The sequence below is a fragment of the Agelaius tricolor genome, unplaced genomic scaffold, assembly GCF_023055355.1.
Source record: "Agelaius tricolor isolate 1412-34295 unplaced genomic scaffold, bAgeTri1.0.p SCAF_7, whole genome shotgun sequence".
Lineage (NCBI taxonomy): Eukaryota > Metazoa > Chordata > Aves > Passeriformes > Icteridae > Agelaius > Agelaius tricolor.
The window spans coordinates 43,601,192-43,619,197 of record NW_027269267.1 but is presented as its reverse complement, the minus strand read 5'-3'; the positions used below and the strand labels follow the sequence as shown (position 1 = coordinate 43,619,197).

General features: G+C 38.2%; 1 long non-coding RNA gene across 1 annotated transcript; it reads left to right on the top strand.

The window, feature by feature from the left end:
• Positions 1 to 13,113: 13,113 nt before the first annotated feature.
• LOC139591947 (uncharacterized) lies at positions 13,114 to 15,113 on the top strand. Its single transcript, XR_011679807.1, has 3 exons — positions 13,114 to 13,143; positions 13,311 to 14,384; positions 14,680 to 15,113. It is a non-coding gene; the product is annotated as an uncharacterized lncRNA (long non-coding RNA).
• Positions 15,114 to 18,006: the final 2,893 nt, after the last annotated feature.

Genomic DNA, 18,006 nt, shown 5'->3' with positions numbered 1-18,006 from the left:
AGATTCAAAATGAATTTAGCTAAATGTAACCTGAAATTTCAGCATGCTTGGCATACTTAAAATGCATTGAGTTTTTGATTTCTTGATGAAATATAGTCCATCAATAAAGATAGAGCTGGTTAAAATCAGATGCTTTAAAATGTTGGATTTTTAATGAAATGATATATTCTGAATCAGAAGAATTTTAAGGGTTAATATGCTAATTATGAGCTGTCTCAACAATGAGATAGAAATCAGTGGAGCTAGAGTACAAGAAATTGAACAAAGTCCAATGCTATGCCAGGAAGTAATACTCAGGATATATAGGTACTCCCAGAAACACTTAAATTTAAAAAAAAAGAAAAAAGTCTTAAAGTGAATTAAACATTTCATGATCTCTGTTTCAGAGCACAGAGGAGAAGATTTTGTCCCCTGTGTGCATATGTAACTGCTGTGGATGAGATGAGGGGCACTGCACCCAGCCTGCTTGAGGGCACGAGGTGAAATGCTGCTTGGTATGAGCAGGGTGTCACAAGCTGCCTTCCAGCTGGGACTCTCACCTCTCTGTTACTCTTCCCCCTTCCTTTGCACTGTCTCCTTCTCTCTCCCTCTCCTTTTCATCAGTCACTCCCCAACCTGCAGGGCTGCAGCAATTACACCTACATCTCCAGTGCACTACACAGGCTCTTTTTTATCTCAGTGAGCAACCCAACCTCCTGACACTTAGCTCTAGAGAGTGACATTCTCTGTAGGGTGTGTCTCCAGGGTGTGTCTCATTTCCAGAATATATTTGTGTCTTGCTAATTCTTTTCTGCATTGTGTCACAAGCACAGGCCTTTTTTTCTCATCCATATAGCTAAAACTCCAGAGTAGTTTTGGTGTTGCAGCCATGTGTCTCACTTACTGCAGTATCCTCTGCTTTTGTTCCTGACAACTGCAACCATGCTTTCATCATATCTGTTTGGACTGCTACTGTCAAGATCATTACCCCCATCTGTTGCCCTGAGTCTGTCATAATTCTGTTTGTCTCTTTCTTCTCCTTCTTTACTACAACAAATGCACCACCTTTCCCTATTTCCACTTAAATGACACTGTAATCAGTACTAAAAGGCTGACAGCTACCTCCATTAGGATTGTGTGATCAATTTCCATCATCTCCTTTCCAGTATTCAGCTAAGCATTTTCAAATTTTCATCTTTCTCTCTACCTTCAGGAATGGGAGGAAATCCCCACAAACTCATGCAACCTACTTTGTTTCCTGACCCCAAAAAGTGCTGCTGCAGTTTCCTTCAGCTCTCCCATCAGGCTAATTCCATCTAGTTTAAGCACTCAGACTCCTGAAATCTTCCCTTTTTTTGTTCTCATTGGACACTGCCTAAAGCAATGTGGTCCTCATTCCTGACTAAGTGTTCCAGTTTGCGTTTGTAATACAAATAATTATTTGTAATAACCTTCTTGGTCAAATAAAACTAAATAAAGAGTAACTCTGTTGAGTCTAAGCATAAAGATTCCATGTTTATATGGGTATAATGGAAAACAAAAAATATTTCTCTCTGTTTTAATTTTTCTGTTCACCTACAGAGACTTATAATCACCATAGACCTCCCCTTACACTCCTCAAGATTGTAAAAAATGTGGCTTTAAGAAAAATAGAAATCATAAAACATATAATGAAGTTGAAGTTTCACGTGTAATATCTTTAATGAACTTTGAGGCTGTGAACTAAATGCCTATGAAATTCCTTAAAATGCTACTTAAACATAAACTTGTTTGTACATGAAATCTTGAAGGCACTGTAAGTTTCTACTTTCATTCCCTCTTTTTTTCTTCTCACAAGCATAGTTAGACATGTCATAGTTTACTGGCTTGCAGCTTTTCTCTTTGAAAACATTTACAGTTGCTTTTTAGACTATGGAAAGAATCTGAAAGAAGAATTTAATATTTTGTGAAGGAAACTTGGTTCTGGTCTAAAATCCTTTATGCCAAGTTTCAGTGAATTTTTGCAGCCAAGCTATGCACTTCCTCTGACAAGTTTTAATGCTACCAGACAATTTGGCTACATAGTATTGTTATCAAAATGCTAAAAGAAAAACTCAACAACTCATTATACTGGGGAACTAGTGTCAGTAGACAGTTATTATGACTTTTAGTGTTGTTTCTGTTCAGCAGGTATTAACATGTTTGAAGAAAGGGAAAAAAGGATGGTAATAAAGGCTAGAATTTTTTTCTGGGTGGGTGAATGATTATTCTTCCACACACTGCCAGAGACAGAAAGTAATTTGTGGAAGGCATTGTTTAAAACAGAGATGTTTTGGGAGAAAAAGTACTGTGTGTTGTATATGCTATGTCAATCTTCTGGGAGGTCATGTCAGAGTGGTCGGAGAAGTTTTGGGGAAAAAAACCAGCAAAAAGCTCCCCTGCATTTCATTGTCTTCAACAACTGACCAGGATCTGGTACCTAGAAAGTATGGGCATAAAAATTAAACTTGTCTTTTTCAACCATGATATCTGTTAGACAATATGCATGGATCCTTAAAAACAAAGCTGATTTATTCTGTACTGTAATAGAAGGTTTCTGCAGCTATTACAGTACAGAGTGTAAAAAAAACGTTTAAGATTTAAGGTGGAATTCTGAAAGAAAGTAACACCTCTGATTGGTATGTACAAAGCCTCTGTGGATGTATTTTTTAAAGGAGAGATAAGGAGTACAGTGGCAGTCTAGATGATTCATTTGGGCTAAACAGATGACATGTAAATAAGTGAAGTTAAAGGCTATGAATCCCACTCACAGAAACTACCTATGCTTGTTTTGGCACTTCTCATCGTGCACGTAAAGAATCATCCTCTGACCACTGCCAGTAGCATCACAACAGCAGTCACTGTGTTGAAAGCAGAATGCATTTACACAAAAGCAGCAAGTGATCCAATTTAATATTTTAAAATCTTACCTTAAAAAAATATGGCTTACTTGAAAAAAAAATACGTGCCTTACAGAACAGAGCAAAAATAGGTTAATCACTTTTTGGATATTTGCAAGTGCCATGTGCAATCAGGCCATAGCATCTCTGTGAAAACTGCCAGCTTGTTCTGGTGCTGGGAGGGAGGGCTACTGCTGGGAAATAACTAAGATGTCCCCTCATTTAGCACAGACCACAGAACAGCTGCCGGATATGAATGCCTTTCAGTCACCATTGATCAGGAATCGATTCAAATTAGTGACCTAGAAATAAAAGGCTGCATATTAAAGAACAAATTTCCTATACCATTCTCTCTCCGGTAATGAGAAATGCAACTGTCTGCCACATTTAACATTCAGCTGTCAAATACAGAAGAAATAGATGACCTCAAAGCATGACAGTATGAAAAAGAACTCTAAAACTTCAGGCATTTTCCCTTTTAGGTACTTGTTTTGTTTTGTTTTGTTTGTGTTTGTTTGGCAGCTTCCTCACTGAAGTTGGCAGTTAGGTGTTTACAATATTAGGCAAATGTAGGAAACTAATATTTTATTTTCCACACTTTCTCATAAAACCTGGCTTTAGAAATGGTTTTTCAATCCTAAACTTCTTGTATTACATTAAAACCCACAGGGAGAGTGTGCTTTTAAATGCTAGGCTAAAGCACACACAATTTGGATGCCAGTCCTTGGCTTTGCAAGGACTACCTCCATGGCCTTGGCAAGCTGCTTGTATTTTCTCTATCTCAGATTCCCATTTAGAAATGGATAAAACAAATGTTTCCCTATCCTGGGAATATTTTGAAACTAAAGTCACAGGTAACTGAAAGACACTCTGCAATGCATATACAAATTAACAATCTGACAATCTTAGTTGGCTCTTTGGAGTAGCTAATGTTTCCTTTGAAGGCTGCATTGGAAATGCAAGGCTGAAATGTAAGATTTATGGATATCATTTTCATGCTTATGGTCCTTAGAGATAAAAACAAACAATATTCCCCTCTCCCCAGCCACTGAAGAAAATGGGTCAATCGAAAATTATCACAGTGACAGGTTTTTCCTTTCATTAGGATTACAAAACACTCAGCGTTAGTAAGAATTGTAGAGATTTTTCTGACAGAATTAATTATTCTGAATGATTAGTTTGTTATGCTCCTTGCAGGCACCAAGTTTGGAAGAGGAAGTGCTTTGTCTTTCGATTAAAAATATCCAAATAGCTCTGTGGAGTCATGATCTGAGAAACCAAAACAAGTCCTTAACCACAGATAAATGAAGGTTGGCTGATCCCAGTTTGTAGAAAGCCAGAGGAAGCCCTCTGCTCTGACCCTGTGCCCTCTGGCATCACAGCTGGTGCATGAGCACAAAGACAACTTCGATGGAGATGCTGCTGTGGGCACTTTACACAGGCTAGATTGTAAATTTGTCCATTTATGAGTGTCCTGTGGGGGTTTCCAACTTGGAAGACAAAGCAAGAGGTGAAGCAAACAAAGCATATCCATAAAAGTTCCTCTGATTGCCACTATTAATAAAATGGAGGCCATAAACAAATTTACTGTTTACCGTTTCTAAAGTGGAAGCAGGAAGCAAGGGATGCTTCCCTGGGACTGAAGGAGATGGGTGTGCTACACAGGGTAAGAGTTCAGGTAAGCTATGTGTGTGCTGTGAAAAGTAAGTGTGCCTGCTGGAAATGTTTTCCTTTATACTTCCTACTACTGGCCTGTGGACAGGAATTTCATACTACCTGAAATCCAAATTGCCTTGGCAGAAGTTTGAGCAGCACACATAAAACAGAAATGTTTGGATTTCTGGAGCTTTTTCATATTATTTTGTTTGTTCTTTATATAAATTCAGGAATGGAAGAGTAGTTTTAAACTGTCCCAGCATGTATCAGCATACACCAATGCACATCAAGGTCCACCTCCAATTTGCATATTTTTCATTTTCATTGACCTTTTCTAGCAGTAAGGATAATATGCTTATTTTTTATGCCAAAGGCTATCATGAAGCATTAGATATGGTACAAAACTTGCAACAGTTTTATACAAGTGACTCAATTTTGAAGGAATGATTGACAGAGAAAGCTACATTTCTTCCAAAATACCAGGCCCAGTGGTTCTTTTCATTCCTGTGTACAGACACAGGTTCAGACAATGGTCTCGCTTCTAAGCTGTAGAAGTTCTTGCCTTTTCTAGGACTCTCTGCTCTGGATTGCTGCTCATGGTGAGGAGCTCTGCAAAGCACTGTGGTAGTTGGCAACATGGGGAACAAAGCTTGGGTGGAGGAGATATGACAGCAGCCTTTCAGTTGTCCTGAAGGAACCAGTTTTGGCCTGACTGTGGGTCAGTCGGACACCCGTTCTGCTGTAGTCTGCCTTGCATTGCAGATATCCATCCAGAAACCTTTGCTGCCTCCCAAGGCTGCTGCTCTGAAGTTAAATATGTTGCTTTCTGGCTTGGCAATGAAGACCCAAAGCAAAAAACATTGCACATCCCCAATTTGTCCACAAGTCAAGCAGGTCATAAGGAACATCTCTGTAGCCCGGTAGTGGGATCTCCCATAGGAGGCACAGCTCTTTAGCACACCTGGGATCAGTCCCTGAAAGCTTGACCCACTGAGGTTCACAGCATATACCTAAGTTACACAGTATTGGAACATGAAGACACTATTTGTGCTGTAGCTTTCTGCATTGCACTTGGATACTTTTCCAAATAGTATTTAGGACTTAGAAGAATCATTATACTGAAGAAAACCTGATAACCAGTGTGGCACTTAACCTTCTCCCCAGGGTACCAAGCATCAAACATACCCAAGAGATCCACGCAGAATTTTTTTTTTTTTTTTTTGCTTAACTTTAATTAGCGCCAGGTAAGTTCTGGGCAGAAAGCAGACACCTAGCTTAGCTGGAATTCATGGTCTGGAAACCACTAAGAAAAGCCTTGTTGCCATGTTCTACATCCCAAGCCCAGCATCACGTGGTCACACTGTCCTGCAGCAGCACTGACAGCAGCGCAGGAAATAGCTTGGAGAAACGCCCTCATTCTGTTTCATTTGGAGCCCATTTGTCCTGAAACTTCCAGTGGCAAAATTATGGTGCAGTTTTAATAGGAGTATGTGTCTAAACTCATACTCATGTTTTTTCTGCAAATATGGGTTAGAAGATCTCATTTTTCTCCTCCCACACATGCACTCACTGCCAACTTCACAAACAATGACCTGTATTCATCCACACTGTAACTCTGTTGACATCACCAGGCTACAACAGAGATAAATTTGGTCCAGCAAGGCAAAGTGCTGTGAAATGGTTGTATTTTTCTCTTTTACCCAAGGAAAATGCATCTGGAAACATATCATACTTTCATGCTGACACACAGGAATGTCTTCACCATTATCAAGTGATTGATTTTCCTGTAGATTCATGAGAAGTTCTTTTTTTAACAGATGCTTAAATTGCAAATAATATGATGATATTTTATTGATATTTTTACATGATATTTTATTTTCCATTGCAATACAAACAACACATAAGTTTGTTATTATTCTGGTTATAAACAACTTTTTAGAATTAGCAGTTTGAATTCTTTTTTTCTTTTTCTTTTTATTTTTATTTTTCTTTTTTCTTTTTTTCTTTTTTTTCTTTTTTTCTTTTTCTTTTCCTTTTCCTTTCCAAATTGTTAGGTGTTTCTGGCCTTTTTTTTTTGCTTTTCAGAAAATTTTATTTCAATTCCAATGAATCCATGATCTAAAGATGAAGCATGCAAGAGTACCTAAGTGTTTCTGGAGACTAGTTGGCATTTTCAAAAGTGGCTTGAATCATTATATCAACAGGGATTAGGAATGTGGAGTCAGGAGGAACTCAAAATGGTGTCACATAGTGCAATAGTGTCATTGGTTAAATGAGAGGTGCACCCAACCCTATGTTAGGAACCTAAGCTTTGTGGTCCATGAAAAGGAAGCCAAAGACTAGGATTTGCAGAACATAGCACACTGGACAGAGGTACAGCTAGACAACACAAAAGTAAAAGCTGTGATAAAGATATATCTGAGATTGTGACTGTAACCCAGGGAGAAAAAAAAATGAAAAACCAAAACTGACTACACCCTGGAGACCAGGGGCCTCTGCAATGAAGATCTAGAGCCAGAAGTTGCCTTTGGATTCAAATGACTGGATTACTGCTTGGATTACTGCTTGGATTACTGCTGTTTTCCTTTAAATGCAGTTGCTTAATAATAAAATGTCCTTTATTTAAAGGAATATGTACATCCTTTTCTATACAGTACAGCAAAACTGGAGAAAGAGACATTTCATTAGGATGGATTTAATTTTTTAATTTCAGGTTTATACCAGAATAATCAAAGGTGCTGTTCAAGAATAAAAAGCTCTGCTGCATAGTCTATCTAACACAAACAAGAAAGCACGTGGCTAATAAAATCAGTTATCTGGATAATCCCAATGAAATCTGAATCACCAATGCCAGAACTCCTGAAAATGTGAAATTCTGCTTTCAAATGTGTTGCAAGTCTCACATTTCAAATTCACCTGTAAAGTACTAATTACAAGTGGTACTTAAAAATGACCGTATCTCAGGGGTTTGAGTTTTCTTTGTCTTTGGAATAATCAAAGTCAGATTATCTTCCAGAAAAATTGTTATAACAATATTTAAACACTTGAAAGGGATTTAATTAGTTTATACAGTCATCAGAGATTCTTGTCTGTAAGTTATCATGCTAATTTTACTACAAGGAATTTCTTGGAAAATTTAATTTAAAAATATAGCACGAGAATTCAAATTCCTTACGATATTTGAATTTAATGTATTTAATCTTTTAAATATTCTTTATACAAAGTTTAATATCAAATTTCCTGCATCTCCCCCCAAAAAATATCAGGGAGTCAAAGGCATGAAGAGTGTAGGAGCAGCAAGATTTTGTAGTAAATAAAGAATCATCCAATGAGTTTGGAAGTGAACCAAATCTTTCAACTATGTCCTGTGATGCTGATTTCCATCTTTCTTCCTGTTTCAAAAATACCACAAATAGATCCCATGCAGAAGACAGTTCTGCATGATGGGAATTCAGCCCCTGGTACCAATCCGTCAGTTCTGCATGATGGGAATTCAATCCCTGGTACTCTCCTAGAATACTGGAGAGAAGGGAAATCAACTGCCTCAAAGTGAAGCTATAATCTGGGAAGACTTGCTTCCTGCCCAGATAACTTTTTGCAACTGTTTGCTTTCTCACATGTGCAGTTGGCTGTGAGGTTCATTTTGTGGCAGGACTGCCCTCATAAGTGGCTAGCCAGTTTGGGGAGCAAATGAAGCACAGATAGAGCCCATGCCCTCTAGACAAACTGAGCTTCATGAAACTAAGCACATCATATGTTAAATTAAAAATGGAAATGGGGGTGATTGTCTGGTAAGATACACTTCCTCTGCCCATTTTCAAGTTTCGTTTGTAGTGAGAAAAAAAAAATACCAGAAAAAGAACTCAAACTTTAGATTAGGGAGACTAACAGATGCCTTTTGTCCATATGTACTGGAGCAGATGTTGAGAAGAAGCCCACTGTACCCAGGCAAGTAGAAAATGAAATCACCTAGAAACAAAGAAAGTTTGAGGCTGTTTTGAGACACTTCATATGTGTCTCTCCAGTGCAAAATAAAGGGGAAGGATCACCTCCCTTGAACTGCTGGCAATGCTCTAATGCAGACCATTTGGGTTTGCAGACTGTTTGCCTTCTTTATTTTTCACAAGGGCAGATTGCTGACTGACTGGTGAAGATGATAGGTTTATCACCATATTGGATGTCCCAAAAGGAGCCAGTAGATTCATACTAGTAATTGTGACAGGGAATATTCTCTGTTTGGATGGTAGGATAGCTTTTGTTTGAATTGTGTAGTACAAGAAATCAGTGGACTGAGTTGTCTATTGCAGATTTATTTCCTGTCTTGGAGGCCGGTCTCAAGTCGTTGGTACTGCTCTATGCAGAATCAAATTTGCACATGATATTCAAGTCTATGCATGTATAGAACATTCTTGGACACACTAAATTGTATTCCTTGGAGACAAATTCAGCCTTAAGATGTACCTAATTCCAGCATGAAACCTGTTTAGTGACAAAAGAATCCTGGCTAGCTCCCCAAAGTCTATGTCATTTTTCTCCACAAAACAGATAACTCTCAATGTTTCATACCTTGTAAGATCAACACAAAGAGCCCTGAGTTGAATGATTTGAAACCTCAGTTTCAGATGCATAAAAAGGCCACTTAGCTCCCTGGTGCTTCCTCTATGGATTGGCTCTCCAGGAGTGGGCATGGCAATGAGACTGCTGTAAGAAAACAGTGGGAAGAAGACCTTGTCCTCATCATGGCTAGAAGCCTTCTCTGCCAGACAGGAATTTCAGCTTTCAAGAGAGGACCATGGTCTGAAAAAAGAGTAAATTATGTCTTTTAAGCTGGACAAACATTATGGAAAACATAAACCTCTTATCTGAGTAATAATCAGTCTCTTCAGTAATCTTTCTGGCGCACTTTTTTGCTGGAAGTAAATGAAGGTGTTTCCACTTCCAGTGCTTTGCATGCCATCTCAAAGGGATGCTGAGTGATGCAATATATAAATCCCACTTCTACAGAGACAATGAATACTTGAAAGATAAATCTGCTGCCTATCAATACCTTCAAGAAATATCAGACTTGGAAGGAAAGCTCCAAAAGGAAAAGAAATTATCCACGTGCTGACAGATCGGGCTTTCATTTCCCATCTGCTGATGAGAAATGAGATGAAGGCGATAGCTGCTTGAGAGATGGCTGTATATTGATCCCCTTCCTGAGGAAAGGAAGATGTAAAGCATGGTAGTTCCTTACCTTAGTTTGCACTTTTTAGGTACTGGGAGTGTTAAGCAAGGTTTCCACATGAACTGAACTGTAGTTCTAGAACCGTGTGGCTCTATGACAAATACCTCTGTGAATACACCCAAGGATGCACAGGATTTAGATCACCTCTTTCAGTCCTGCAAAACTATCCAAGCCAATGGTGCCAGCTTCTATACCACAATTTCTTGTATTCACACTGCAGCTCAACAGCTTCCGGCTTGAGGAACAACTCAGTATGGTGTTTTCTGAAAACCATGAAAAAGCTTTGGTGCTACCCTAGACTTCTCTGGAAGGGGTATTTCTTTGATAGTAGACTGATGTCAATCTCCTCCATGATGTTCCTCTTAGTTTATTATTCAAACCATTCCAAGAACCTCAGCTGCATGACTTGGACGTTGTCAAAGGGCTGCTCTGTCAATAAACCAGGTAGTTTGTCAAGCATATAAGTAAATTACATTTTTGCCAGTCTTGGTTCTGAAAAAATATTTTAATCTTCTGTTCTCTAGGTCAAAATCTGCTCATAAAATTTCTTCCTGAAAACTACATTATCATGATTCAGAAAGGAATTATTTATTTAAAAGATATTTCTTATAGTGCTCTTAAGATAGAATAGGGCAAACTTAGAATGAAATTGTTAATCAGACTCTATTTTACTAATACATACAGTCCCACTGATTTTAATGGAATCACACGACTTAGTGAAATAAGGTAATTCTCCCTGAGGTAAACCTTTAAATTAAAAGTTGATGGAAATCTTGATATATAAGGGAACTGTTGATTGAATTTAAAAGATGTATCTCTGATTCTGGACTCATTTTTTTTCTCTAAGACTTTATATGCTTGTCTACATATATTCTACCCAACAGAGGAGAAAGAGTATCTCATTCAAAAAGTGAAATGTCAGTATATTTTTATGTTTCTTCTCTTTCCTCTTTATTTAAAACAAATTCTTGTTTAAATGTGTTGTGGTTTCTTTTTTTCTTTAATTGAAATTACTGTAGAAAGCTAAATGTTTGCTTGTCAAAATGTTTGGTTTATTGTTTTGAATTCAGTTAAAGTTATATTCTTATCTGCTTTGTGTTATTTATTGTTTGATATATTTAATTTATAGGATCTGAAAGCCTGGATCAAGATGGCAATCCCATTGTGCTGTTTGCTAAATCCTGCTTTCAGTGGAGCAGAGAGTAGATTTCATGGCCCCTCCCAACATCTATCATATTCAGAAATGTAAAGAGGTGCATTCCACAAATGCAGGGCTATGCCTATGCAGGCGGATGTGAGTGTCTGTGTGCACACTTGGCCTTTCACATCTGCACTTTGCCCTCACTTTGAGAGTCCGATGTGCAGTGAGGGAATTTTAATCCCATTTATTGACCTTTCTGAGAAGTGAAGGGAAAGAGGGGAGCAGGAAGCATACACACCTGCAGTTTATTTCCTTTAAAGAGATGACTTGAAGATGACAGAGATGAGATAGAAGAAGAATACTGCCCCTTGCCAGGAGCTCTGCTCACAATGCATACAATGCACGGCCTGAGAAGCCGACTGGGAACTGTTGCCATTGGAATGAAGAGCAGTATTGCCAGGCGTCGTGGAGCAGGGAGTGCAATTGATTAGAAGTATAAGTCTTAAGATGGCAGCAGAGAAAATGTTCAGTGACCAAATCAATCTGCTAAATGACCTTTCCTCCAGATGTGTATAACCTTACCCTTTTAAATCTGAATTTGCATTCAGGTGCTTTAGCTTCGCTGGTTTGGAAGGCATTGGAAACAGAGTGACTGTCTATGGGAATATAATTTAGAACAAAGGATTCACAAGAATGCTTATTTTGGTTATTTTGTAAGAAAAATACCTGCCTGACATTTGAAAATGTAACTACAAGGGAATCCAGAAACAAGGTGCAAGAAGCAGAACTTAGCTAATGTTTATTGGTGATAGGTAACCGATTATTATTTAAAGGGAATTCCAAGTCCACTGATGTCAGTAGTAGCTTTTCAAGAGAAATGTAGCTGGGTCTTTGGTTAACATCATCCCTACTGTGTGAGGACCTCTTAGACAATGTCATTAGATGCTATTTAAGGCAGCGGACTCCTAAGTAATTGCACTGTTTGTGACAGCTCTCATTTATGCCTACTATATAAGGACATATTCTGAATTTCTATGATGAACTTCATGACAGTTTTAGTATGTAACAATTAAGACTAGGCTATTCTATCCATGTTAGAACAAGATGGCTCTTTGGTCTTACTTCCTTCTGCCTTTTCTTTGCTCTGTAGGGAAAAGAAAGTACACATTGCAGTATGCATCAATTTAATCCATTCACTTATTCTTGTCACACATTTCTGTATACTGTCATTCAATCCTGAAAAAAAAATCAAGAGAAAAACAACTCTCTTTTGGTAATGAAATATTTTTCAACAACAGAAATCCTTTCTTTAAATTCTGCTTATGCCATACTGACACCTGATTTCTCCTAGTGTGGAGAAATTCACAACTCTTTTATGATCTAAAGCAGATCTGAACATAACATTCCAAAGATGAAAGCTGCATGAACAGCAGCGTGGAGCTCCTGGCAGAAATCTCTGTCCTCAATACCCTCTGTCAGGAGAAATGTTTTCAGCTACAAGACCAATTTATGCTCAGCATAAGTGAGGAGTGAAAATGCCTGCTCCCATATGAACTGCAGCATTCACTGCAGAAAGATTCACTAGTCATGTTGGTATTGTATATTTACTCTATAAAAGTTTCAAGCACCAAGACAAGTTACAGTGTTGAGTTTCAAATGTTCTTTGATGGATTAGTGCATATAAATGTCTTAATTCTGTCATGATTTTTGATGGAATTAACTCTGCTAAAAGCTATTAAATCACACTCTGTGGAAAGTAGTATAAAACATATAATAAAATATTACATCACAGTTTTTGACATATTGCATGATTTCAAGATCACCTTGCAAGACAGATTTCCATTTCTTTTAAGACTAACTGCTGAATATGTTCTTTGTTATGACAAGAGCACTAATGCTCGTGTCAAAGAAAGATACAAATGTGATGGAAAATGTCAGAAAAGATTTCCATTCTTGTCCTGGGAAGTATAAAGATTACATTACAGGATCCGCTGTGCTTAAATGTAAAAATAATAAAAAAATGTAAAAATAGTACTTATTGAAATGCCTTGAACTTCCACGTTTGCCTCTTTTTTTAGTAATTAGAATTCTTACACTAGAATACCAGCTAAACTAATCTTTGAATAGTATTTATTGAAAATTTGATAGTTCTGATAATGATGGATTTCCCTTGGCATGAGTACCCATATGCAGGAGAAATTTTGCTGCTGCTCTCACATCCTGTTCTGTGGTATCCTACAGCTTACATCTCAGCAGCACAATAAGTAGCTGATATAAGAAATTGTCAACATTTTGCTGTGTTTAGCAGCTATTCACGGGTGCTACTCTCAAATAACCTCTGAAATCAGCTATGATATACAGCATTAAATCTCCCTGTTGCTGTAGCCAGGAAAGAAAAATGTGGTCAAAGCTTTCTTTTTTTTTTTTTTTTTTTTTGAAAGAGTAACACACTTCAACAATCAAAGGGTGAAACCAGCTAAAAAGTCACATAGAACTGTATTTAAAATCATTGGTTTGGGAATATGGGGAGTGTGTGAGCAGGTTATGTATGGGAGAAATCCCCTTAACTAAAAGCATTAGAAAAATGGAATGAATGTAAAATTCAACAGTTTAATTGGATCCCGAGGAATTATCTTGGAACCTGCAAACTGGCTTCCAAGCCCTGCTAACTAACTTACCTTCATCAAATGCTTAAAGGCTTTCCTCACATTGTCAAAAGCATTTTAAGCAAGCACAGCACTCAGCTACATACCATGACAAATTTTGCCTGTAGGCTATTAAAATGGCTTTAAACTAGTGAGGCGTGCTCTTTAAAATATATATGTATACTTTGTACATATTTCATCCTGTGCTGGCTGCCTCCTACCAAGCTGCTTTCTTTGTGGGTTTGGAGTTTTTGTTATTTAGTTTTGTTTTGTTTTGTTAGGGTTTGTGTTTTTTTTTTTTTTCTTTTATCCTTTATATATTTGGAGTCTAGCAGGGTTATTAATTAATGAACTTGTGTATTTTCTGTCTTTAGCTGCTGAAGAGTGAGGAACTGTCAATCAGCAGGGACCCTCCTGAATTAGGTGAATACTAACATTTGGCAAGTGTCATCACAGTTGCTTGCCCATGCCCTTGTAATGCTCTAAGCCAGTGACCCTTCCCTCTTTGTCACACATTTCAGGTAGCACTCAGAGCTCATTGTGTGCAACTGAGGTCAACTGCCAACCAACCAAGTGCTCTGTCCTGCTCACACAAAGCTTTCCCTGAAGGCAAGAGAAAAGAATAATAAAAGGGGGAAATGGCCTGCTGAGCAAAGACTCTGAGTCTTTTATAACAGGAGGTCGTTTTTGATTATAGGAAGGAACCTTCAGTGGCCATGGAAACCAAAATGCCACACAAAAGCCAGAGGGTCCTTGGGAGGTAAACAAGATAGATGAAAGGTGATGGTGCTTTTAATCTCCACAATCAATGTGTTTAGGTGGGTGACTTTAATTTAATCCATGTCTGATTAACCCACTCCCTTTGTTTACACCATTATAGAAGTTTTTCTCCTATAAAATTTTTAAACAAATGTTAAAAGATTCCAGGAGAGGGCTGGTCGCCACAGTGTTTTCATCCTATTCACCCCACTGATGTAATCATGGATGTTCTCATTATCCACATAAATGCCTAATCCTCCTTATTCCTGCTAAGCTTATCCTCAGTGCTATATTTTTGAATGAGAGAGTGAAAGTTCTTATACAAATACAAATTCTTGTGACTTTCTCTTTTAGACACCTAGCAGGATGAAACAACTGGAAACAATGGCACTCAGTAAGGAAACCTTTTCCATCAAGAAGCCTTGGGGCAGTTTTGTGAAAACTGGTTTTGATTTGGGTGAGTTATGAGTCCTTGAAAGCTGCCCATCGCAGGAGCTTAGACGTTTTTAAATAGCAGCAGAGGTTTTAATGACAGCTGAATGTTCGGAAGGAAGTTGTGCCGTGCATGCGTGCGCGGCTAATTTACCTACTTACTGAAAAATATACTCAGGGGTGGTGCTCCCAATGAACCCTGCCACAGTCAGTTTGGCTTGGCTTACACGACTGAAAACTCTCTCCGACGCCTGTGCAAAGTTTTCCACAATAATGAGCATTTTATGGATGAGATTTTCAAAAAGCCGGTCCTCCTTTAGGAGAATGGATTCCATTCAGACAGGAAAGGGAATTAAAAAAAAAAGGCCCAGAGGAATTTTTGTTCCTACATCCCTTGGGGTTAAGGGGTACATTCAATAAAGACAGGTGTTTAAGGAATTATCTGAGTCTCAGTGTCATTAGAGAACGAGCTTTAAAACATCTCTGAATCTTGTCCTGGTTTCTGAATGAAAATAAAATGTTCACTCATTGGGTTAGGCTTCCTAAACAAACTGGAGTAAGGGATAGATGCTTCAAAATAGCATTTGTAGGAGGAAATGTCTAAGCTTATTAACTTCAAGCTATTATAGTCCTTTCTATAGCTAAGATGTCTTTGCCATGGTATTCAGCATGTATCCAGCCAAACACTAGGTCCTTTCTTGAGGGCAGCTGTCTATCTCAAGTCTTTAAAAAAGTAAAGCAGGGCTTAGTGTGTCCTTCTACAACACAGGCAAAGGAGGCACTGCAAATGGTGCTGCCCACTCTGTGTGTAATAACTCAGCAGTAGGAGTGCTTGGGAGTGAGAGACCTGGGCACCATGCCTTCCTCAATGCTGGGGTGACTGAGCCTGTTCTTCTTCTGCCCAGGCAAGCAGGTCAAGCCTGGGGAGGAGGACATTTCTGGAGCTGGGATGCTCCTGGAAAACAAACAGGATGATTGAGGCCCAGAAAGAAAAAAAAAGCCTGTGAGCTCCTAACTCTGTAATCCTGTAAAAAAGAGGTGGTCTGTCTGAGGAGATACTGCTTAGGTGAAACAGGGAACAATGTGTCTGGATGTCACAGCTGTAGAGTTTGACACTCTGAGGAAAAACACTGATGTTGTTAGTTGCCTTCTGCTAACAGTGAGCACTCACACACCCATTAAAGTATTTAAATTCTGATCTTCTGTTCAGTTTGGAGCTTGCTTCTTCCTCCACAATTCCCTGGTGGGGTCTCTATCCACTAAACCATGAGATATTATGAGACAGCCATCAGAGATAGCCTAAGACAGTCTTCTAAGCAAAGTGAGAAACATTTTGCTTTTCATTGGATCCATGGCTATTTCTTATTGAAAAGACTGTCTCCAAGAATCTTACACATGCTAAATTAGTGTCATTATCTCTCTCACTCAACTGACATTTAAATCTTTCTATAGAATGAAGCAGCATAAAGAAGCATGAAGTGAAAGTTGCCTACACAAGCATCTTTCAGTAACTTTCACCCTGATAATAGAAATTGTAGTTTCCTGTATCTGTGCGATATGAACTTGATACAGGGGACACAACCAATTCCTCTTTATTCTCTTCTACTTTGATTAACCACACTGAGAGATTGCCTTCTGGACCTCCTTGTTAGCAAATCTCCACCATACAGCTGTGCGATGCCTGGAGTTTGAATACTATGTATAAAATCAAAATTATAAATTACAGTGAATGGGGCCTTCAAGGTGACAAATCAGCAATTATGCACTGGAGTTGCTTTGAGGATTAGCTATCAAATGATCAATTGTTTTTCAGGGCCTTTGTTAGGAATTAGTTTTACAACTCATGTTCATGAATCTTTCCATGACTGAAGCTATTCAGCAGTTTCAAAATGCCCAATAATAAATTGTTCTGTATCTAATATTTTGAAAGGCTCAAGGCCACTCTGTTGGCACAAGAATTGGTCTTGTGCATGTAACACATGTATAAATGCAGTGGGAAGCAAAGAACTTTCCTTCCTTTCTTCCTTTTATCAACATAAAAGTTGCCTAGAGCTGCAATGATCCATGCTATGAAGATTCAAATTTGAATCAAACATGCTTTGACTTCACACAAGTTAGTAGGCATCTTTCAAGGAATAACAACCTCTGGTAAATATATTTTTTGCTTAACTATACTCAGGGAAAGAGTATAGTTTTTTGAGTAAATGATAGTATAATTTTTTGAGATTCTCTTCAGTGAGCAAAATTTGAGTTGGTCACCTAACAAGCCCAAGAAATATTGTTGTCCATGTATCGTGTCACACTGAAGCATTTACAGCACCATTCTCACAAAGGAGCACAGAACAACTTGCTAATGTGCAATCCTTCTCTAATTATGCTCAAGCAAAACTCAGTTTAGTATGCCAGTCTATTTAATGAGGACCTTGTGATCACTAATACCAGTTGCATTTGTAGAATTGAGGCTTTTGACAAAGTACACTGAATCCAAGAGCCTGAGAAATATTTCTCAGATATTCTTACATGGCAGTAGAATAGAAAAGGAAAGAAAAAGCTTTTTTCAGAATTTTGGTGGGTTTTAAAGGGTCTTCCACTTATCAGTCAGATTATTACTTTTTCATCTTCACTCTTAAATTTTCTTTGGTCTCTTTAGGAAGGTAAAGAATGAACAGAAAATCAAAGAAAGTAAGGGATGGAGATGCACCATATAATGGGAGGTGCATCTCACTCTGTAAAGATAATGTGTCATTTAGACATTAGCAGGTCATAGAACTACTCAAGAAATAGAAGATGACTGAATGGAAGGGAAAAGACTTTACTGACTTGAAGGGAGTGTCAACAATACCAAATCTGAAGATGGAGAACATTGCTATGAAGACAAGGAACTGAAGAGAAACGTGATTAGGTGATATTGAAGATTTTGCTTGTGGACCTGGACTTTTGGGCTATTCGTGACTGTTTGCAGCTGTTTCCACTTGTCTCCTTTGGCTGCTTTAGCAACAACATTCCACCTCTCCACATTCGATAATTTGAACACCTTAGAATGAATTCATTATTTATTACACGCTCCACTCTGCTGAATGAGTCCCTAAGTTGCAGTGGGATAAACCTAGAATTCTGAAAAAGACCATTTCTCTCTTCACTGTTTGATTGGGTTGTGGCAAGCACAGCATCTGAGTCCAGACAAATTGCTAGGGTCCTAGAAATAACAATCATGCTGCTTTCTGCCCAATAAAAGAAACATTATATGGC